This window comes from Bidens hawaiensis, unplaced genomic scaffold (genome assembly GCF_021521415.1).
Source record: "Bidens hawaiensis isolate Kalapana, Puna unplaced genomic scaffold, B.hawaiensis_p1.1 tig00022408_1, whole genome shotgun sequence".
Lineage (NCBI taxonomy): Eukaryota > Viridiplantae > Streptophyta > Magnoliopsida > Asterales > Asteraceae > Bidens > Bidens hawaiensis.
The window spans coordinates 76,926-85,404 of record NW_027493495.1 but is presented as its reverse complement, the minus strand read 5'-3'; the positions used below and the strand labels follow the sequence as shown (position 1 = coordinate 85,404).

Here is an 8,479-nt window from a genome sequence, read left to right as displayed (position 1 = left end):
ATTTTATAAGTTTTGTTCTTGATGAATAAAAATGTTTTCTTTACACAAAAAAATTGCCTTATAATAATTATGTTGATGGTAGCCACTGCCATCGTGTTTCATGGAATACTTTCTTGATATATAAGATACATAGAAAGCTTATAAATTGCTTACTATAAAATCATGTGTAGCATAACTCTTCACATCCAGGCATTATGCGTCATGTGACGTTCAGTCAGAGTTATGGTCTTTTACAAAAACAGGCTGTTGTCATAATGCCTCACCTATGGGCGTTATACGACATGTGGCGCCTAGTCACATTTACACTTTTTTGAACCCACCACCGGATCTAATTATTCCGGCCACCATTAAACCCACCGGATCCAATTATTCCGGCCACTTAAACCATTTACAACTCCATAACCTCACAAATATTTAAATAATAAATAATTCAAAAAATAGAAATTAAAAAGCCATAAAACTCATGTATATCCCCTTCACATCAAATAGAACCCCTTCACACCCACTCACATCCACCCACCTCCGATCTTCACACACACATAACACACACAGTGTTTATCAAAACCACTTCATAGCAACGAAGAAGAATTCCAGTCGTCGGAGATTCTCCGATTTGAACATGGTGTCACTAGATTCTCTGATTTGACGCCGTCAGAGTTCCGGCCACCATGAAACCCACCAGATCTATTATTCCGACCACCATGAAAACCACCGGATCTATTATTCTCACCACCGGATCCATCATTCTGGCCACCAACGAAGAAGAATTTGTTTTTTTTTTAAATTTCCGTTCCTTCCATCAAAAGGTCGGAAAAAAAAATAAGCCAAAACGCCGGGGGGGCGGTGTGCCCCCGGCGTTATACCCCATAACATTCGGCACAACGTGCCACTACGGACGGTCTAAATTTGTTTGAAAGTAGCCACCACCATCGTGATCCATGGTTTGCTTTCTATATATACATAAAACTAGTTTTTATCCCCCGTATTATGGGGGTTGTTTTATATTATTTGTTTTAATATTTATTTATTCTTTGAATTTATATTTTTTTATTGTATTAAACTTAATAATATACTTATGGTTTGATGATAAATTGTTTCACAAAAAAATGAGATGTTATAACCAGGTTTAAAAGCTATATGGTTTTGATGAGACCTAAGACCCGTTTATTTTTTTTACTATAAAATTGGTTTTTTAATTATAAATATTATTTATGAAAGTTAATAATATACTTATGATTTGATGAGACCCAAGACCCGTTTATTTTTTTTACTAACAAATTGGTTTTTTAATTTAAATAATATATATATCTTTTTTAATATAAATAAGATATTAATTTTTATTATATCCTATTTTATAGGATTTTTACATCAATAATTTGGTGAGAACAATTTTTAATTTAATGAGATGTTATAACCCGTTTAAGGAATATCTGGATTTGGTAAGACCCATACCCATGAATTCGGGTCAAATGCATGAGAAGCCTCCATTTAAAAATCAAACAAATTTGATGACTCCAAAAAAGGGGGTGACCACATCACGACACGTAGGATTTTTGTGTCTTCGTTTATATATATTATAGATTCAACAGAAAGCTTATAGCTTGCCTTATAATAACATTTTGCTTATTATTTGGTATTCCGTTACAAGGCCGTCACTGAGAATTATTTAAAAAATTTCGGTTGAAGTGAGAAAAATTTGGGCTTTAAGTATAAATATTTTTAGTAATTTAAACAATTAATTTTATAACGAGCTTACTAGGTTATGATATAGATTAAAATGAGTAAATATGCAATTTTAATACAAAAATAAATACTTCTTTTTTACACTATTGAGAAAATAACTTCGGATAAATTTACCCGTTTTAATATAAAAATACGTATACGTGGTGAAAATTGTCCGTTTTCTTTCAAAAATTTGTGTCTTTTTATTTAATATCATATTTATTTTGTTAGTTACTATTCTATAAATAATAGCTAGTGTTAGAAGTTCTATAAATACAAATTTTTTTATTAGCTATTATATCGTTCGTTTTTAAACCGGTTCAATCATTCTTACCGATCCGACCAATAAATCAAAAATGTTAGGTAAGATTAAATGTATACAATGCTTTGATATAGTATGGACTTATACAAGAGCATTCACATTAAATGTATAGTTCCGCTTCATTCGATTACTTCTATATAACCCCTCATTCCCCTCCCTTTAAAATGTAAATCTATAGCAAACCCCTGCCTTATTCTCCAATTCTTTGCACCATGCATAAGTCTCCAAATTTTCCACATGATCTTACCCAGAGTAACAAAAACGCTCTTCAGTTCATTGAAGACGTGACCTCTAATCCTGATCAAGTCCAGCAACGAGTCCTCTCCGAAATCCTCACACAAAACGCCATCGTTGAATACCTCAAACGCCACGGTCTTTCTGGTCAAACCGACCGCGAAACATTTAAGAAACTTATACCGGTTATCACCTATGAAGACCTCCAACCAGATATCACACGTATTGCCAATGGTGATAAATCCCCAATTTTATCCTCTCGACCTATTTCAGAATTCTTAACAAGGTATAATTATATTATAAATTATACATAATTAATTACGGGGAAAATTGCAGATATTTCCCTTATAAATACTTCGTACCCGTTTCTTGCGTTTTTTCTAACTTGTTTTTTGTTTGCGGGGGACAATTTTATATTTTTCCTTACAATTAGTTTCTTTTTCTTTGGTTTGTTCGTTTTTTACTCGTAGTGTTTTCTCACTTTTCTTAATATATTCACCCGTAATCTATATGATTGATGCTACTCTAAAAGCTTGTGGTAGATGAAAAATATTAAATGAAAAACGCAATATATATACACACACCTTAAAGAAAATGCAAAAAACTAATATGTGTTGAATCATATTGTCACTCGTATTCTTTATAATTGTTTTTCTTCTTTATTTTTTTTTTTTGTTTGTACTAAGATAGAAAAAAGTTTGAAATGAGTAAATATGTAATTTTAAAAGTTTTAATAAAATAAACCAAAAATAGTCATTATATAAACTAATTTTAACAAAATGATATCAAGATGGGTAAATTTGTAAGGCTTTTTTTTGTTTATGATGAGAAAATATACAACTGAATTTTCATATCGGTAAATATGCAATTAGAGAGGTTTGGAGGGGAAAATATGCTATTGAATTTTTTGATTGGGCAAATATGTAATTAAGAAGTTTTGGACTCCTTAATTACAAAACATTTTTCTAACTTTGATTATGTAGTTCCGGGACAACCGGAGGTGAGAGGAAACTGATGCCCACCATTGAAGATGAGCTCGAGCGACAGGCATTAACGTACAGTCTATAATGCTAGTGATAAACCAGTTTGTGCCCGGTTTAGATAAAAGCAAAGGGATGTATTTCTTGTTTGTCAAATCTGAAGCCAAGACTCCGGGTGGGCTCACGGCCCAACTGGTTTTAACAAGTTTTTATAAAAGCTCTCATTTTCAACAAAGGCCACATCACCCTTATACAAACTACACCAGCCCGAACAAAACAGTTCTCTGCTCGGATTCTCACCAAAGCATGTATTCACAGATCCTTTGTGGTCTTTGTGTAAATAAAGAAGTTGTTCGTATCGGGGCAGCCTTTGCTTCCGGGTTTATCCGAGCTATTCGGTTCTTGGAGGACAACTGGACAGTTTTATGCCACGATATCAAAACCGGCATCTTGAACCTCGAGATTAATGATCCTGATGCTAGAAAAGCTGTGATGAGAGTGTTGAAACCCGATCCAGAGTTAGCAGACTTTATTGAGTTGGAATGTTCCAAGAATTCATGGCAAGGGATCATCAAGAGGCTATGGCCGAACACTAAATATATTGATGTTATTGTTACGGGAACCATGTCACAATACATACCCACTCTTGATTATTATGGGAATGGCCTCCCACTTGTGTCCACGTTGTATGGTTCGTCGGAGTGTTATTTTGGTGTCAACCTAAACCCACTTTGTAAACCTAGTGAAGTTTCCTACACCTTCATTCCGACCTTGGCTTATTTTGAATTCCTTCATGTTATCCGCAACAACGAAGACCTTGCTAGTTCTAGTTCAGTCAAGAATACGAGCTTGTGGTCACCACTTATGCTGGTAGTTAGTACATTCTTTTCTACTAATGTTATATACCTACTTTAATACTTTATATTATTTGTATTTTTATATTTTAAAAAATGGTTAATTGGGTGCAACCTCTCTATCTTGCTCAAATAATCCCTGCTTTATAAGCGGGGTATAATCGGGAACGTTAGCAATGGTTTTGTATTCAATTTTTCATGTGTTGTTGAAATGATTCCTTGAACCGCAGGACTTTACAGGTACCAAGTTGGTGATGTGTTGAGAGTCACGGGATTCAAGAACAAAACCCCACAGTTAAAATTTGTTTGTCGAAATAACGTGGCATTGAGTATTGATTCTGACAAGACTAGTGAAATCGAGTTACACAAAGCAGTTGAGACTGCAGCGAACCATTTGACGCCATTTGGAGTGATATTGGCCGAGTACACGAGCTATGCAGACACCACAACCATCCCGGGTCATTATGTCATCTTTTGGGAGCTCAGCTTAAACCAAACAACAAAAATCCCGACTTCGATTTTTGAAGAATGTTGTCTTGTAATTGAAGAATCACTCAACAGTGTTTATCGACAGGGGCGTGCTTCTGACAAGTCAATTGGACCTTTAGAGATCAAGATAGTGGAAAATGGGACATTTGATAAACTCATGAACTATGCAGTCAATTCAGGTGCATCGATCAACCAGTACAAAACACCACGGTGCGTGAAGTTTGCACCTATTGTCGAATTGTTAAACTCAAGAGTGGTGTCGTGTTACTTTAGCCCGAAATGCCCAAGATGGGTTCCTGGGCGTAAGAAATGGGGATATACTGATTAGTGAAATTAGATTTAGTTAGAATAATGAATAACACACAATATCATGTGTCATGGGACTTTTGTTATTTGTCGTTGGATTAAGGGATTTAAATTAAAAGCAGTTTGAAGGTTCAAAAACTCAATTTGACATTTGATCTAAAATCCAGCAGAAATCATCATGATATTAAAGTATTTAGTTACATATTTCCATCGCTATAATAATGTGAAAAAAGATTATATCATGAAGACTTATCTCATGTAACAATGGATAGGTTCATATCTACTAGAAACACACGCGACTCACTAAGCGAATCTTACTTCCGAGTTGGAAGATTATTATGTTAGCCCAAAGTATTCATTGTTTCAAAAAAAATGTTTCAAGTTTGAAAAGCAATATGGACCGTATCAGGTCTTGAAAATGGATCATATGGTCTGTATGTTGACGTCATCACAACGTCTGAAAACATAGTTGATACAGACCGTATAAGGGTTTGTAGAATATCCTTATGGTTTGAAATTAGGTCAGGTTCCTAAAACTGGTTATACAAACCGGTTCGTAAGTGAAGACGATCATTTATAATTTGAACAGCCAGTTCTGAAGAGGTAGGTCCCAGCAGAGACCAGTTGGTCCCGCAAGACTCACCTTGAATAGGGACGTCTGCGCAAAGGCCTTCTGCTCCCGCAGGACCCACCATGCTCATAGAATCTTACGCGCAGTACGCAAGCTGTACACGCATGGAAAGCCTCCCAATGGTGAAGTACCCCGCCTGTTCCCGCAGTTGCGGATACAAGCCATCAGGGAAGGCTACCCGCAGACAGCAGGGCTACACGCACAAGGCGATAACTACTTCAGTAGTCACATGAAGGAATGAGCAAGGCGGGAACAATCCCGCCAAAATGAGCCAGTCCGTATGATTCTGAAAGATCTTTTGTACTATACCTACCAAGGTATGGATAGGACAGACGATCTGACCAGAACAACCCATGAGCCAATCACAGGGTGACAGCTCACCGACAACAGTATGAGGAGGAGCACCCTCTAGTACTGTTTGTCACTATTAGCCGCTGCCTACTCACCAACTCTTACTGACGGGCGTACGTAGCCTACAGTTGGTAGAATAGTGTTACTATTGGCCGTAACCTATTCACCAACCAGCATGGCCTGCGTATAATCCACAGTAGGTGTGACGTGCATAATCTACAGTTGGTGGAATAGTGCAGCCGACTTTGTTACTGTTGGCCGTAACTTATCCACCAACCAGTATGGCCTGTGCATAATCCACTGTTGGTAGAACAGGAATACTATTCAGCCGGCTGTACCTGCTTGGAAACCTACCTTCGGCTATAAATACTCCAACATCTTGGAATGGTAAGATCATCTGCTATCCAGTTATCTAGCAATCTCCTAATATACACTTATATTCAGAGCAATCTAGTCTGATTCTCACGCCGGAGGGTGGTCACAAGGAGGAACCCCCCCTTCTCAGTGACGAGCTTACGGTGTTTGTTTTGCAGGTCTCCTGAAGAACAGCCTTCTCAGCTAAACCTCATCCGTGGGAAACATTACTTAAACCCCAGATTATCTATAATCTATCCAGGGTTCACTTAGTGTTTCTTCATTGGCGCCATCCGTGCATAAAAGCTAGAACTATTTTAGTTTTTTCACAATTTCTGAAGAAATGGTTAACGTTACTCCGGTCCAAAGGCCAGTAACCGATCAAGAAACCCCGGTAACAACCCCAGCAACTGGGGGGAATACCGGCGGTTATACAATCCTTACGAACACTACCCCGACTACCATAGCCGGGGCAAGTGCAGTAAATATTCCACTGGGGTTCACCGACACCCAGTTGGAAAGACGAACAAGGGCCCCTCGCCAAACACTAGATCAAGTGAAGGCGTGGGCCGAAGCACGGCAAAGAGAATTCCAAGCCGAATTGGATGAACGCTTGCGTTCAGCTCAACAGGCTGACGAGTTCGGCAGTACTCGCCAACACCTCAATATGAGCAGTGACGGTGAGTACTCAGATGAGTTGGAGTCCGATACCGACGCAAACCCTCGCCATAAGGCGAAAGGGAAGCGTAAGGAAACGGACGTCCAACCAAAAAGGAATTTTGGGGAAGCTTTTAAACCAATCACGGAGAGAAACCCGCGTGACTTCTCCAAAACCTTTAGACCAACTGCTACAAATGCAGGAAAGTCAAAATTCGCAAGGGACATTGCGGAAGCAATCGCCCCGAGAAGTGCCAAACAGATGTCCAACATTGGCACTTACGATGGTCTATCCGACCCAGACGACCATTTGAACAGGTTCATTGCGGGGGCTACCGTCAGCAACTGGACGGAACCCACGTGGTGCTACATGTTCCAGATGACTCTGGTCGGAGCGGCCAGGGCATGGTTCGATCGTTTACCGATCCACCACATATATGACTGGGCGGACTTTCAGAACAAGTTCAGCCAGCACTTCAGCCAACAGAGGAAGTACACTGAAGAGCAGTGGACGATCCTCAACTGCGTGAGAGAGGAGGATGAATCTTTACTAGACTTCATCACTCGCTTCAACTCCAAAAAGCTAAGTCTCGGCAACATAAGTGAGGATCTGGTTCGCGCCGCCTTCATCCAAGGCGCCGAATACCCAGAACTTATCCGCACATTGACGGGTAAGGATGGCATGCCATCAACTTGGGATGCCATCATGACGGCGGCAAAGCGCTTTGCCGAGACGGAAAAGCAACTGGGAAGGGATCTTCCCCAGAGTACACACCTCTACACGCAGAGGACAAGGGAGAACAACGTTAGGACCGCCCGGCAGAACAAAAAGAGGAGGCTAGGTATTTGGCAGTCAAGGGTAAACTTTGACACCTCATCCAGCTCTCGCCCTCTTGTTGGCGGAAGAGACAACACACACCCTTCAAACCGAAAACACCGGTGGACGCCACTCACGAAGAGCGTCACGGAGATATTTGCCACGGAAAAATTGCCATGGCCAAAAGCCCCATTGATCCGGCAGAAACCTAATGCGGATCAAAGCAAGTCCTGTGATTTCCACGGGACAAAGGGTCATGGTACTGAAGAGTGCACATCCTTGAAAGACATTGTTGAAGCATTTGTCAAGGATGGACGACTTGCACATCTCGTGGCATCAATCAGGAAGGGAGGAAGGAATGACAACCGGTACAGAGGTAACGGACGAAAGCCCGTCGACATCAGCATCAACATGGTTCATGGCAAGGTCGGAGGAAGAAAAAGACGAATGACAGAACCATGCGCGTGGAAGGAAGCTGAGGTGCGCTTCCCGCGAGTGCCAGGAGGCCCCAGCAAAGAAGGCCCCATCGTCATCAAAAGCCAGCTGGGGCATTACATCACTTCCCGCACTCTTGTTGACAACGGCGCTTCGTCAACAGTGATGTACAGGCAGTTCTTTGACAAGCTGGATGATGAAGACAAAGAACGCCTGGAAACGGTCTACGCTTCAATGGAAGGGTTTGACGGCAGTACAGAAACCCCCCTGGGTATCCTATCTTTCCCCGTCACTCTTACAGATGGAAAACACTCCCGCACAGAGGAT

At 40.1% G+C, this 8,479-nt stretch overlaps 1 pseudogene; it reads left to right on the top strand.

Annotated features, from left to right (window-relative positions):
* The first annotated feature begins 2,256 nt into the window (after window positions 1-2,256).
* Window positions 2,257-4,968, top strand: LOC143565546 (indole-3-acetic acid-amido synthetase GH3.6-like; annotated as a pseudogene).
* The last annotated feature ends 3,511 nt before the right edge of the window (window positions 4,969-8,479 follow it).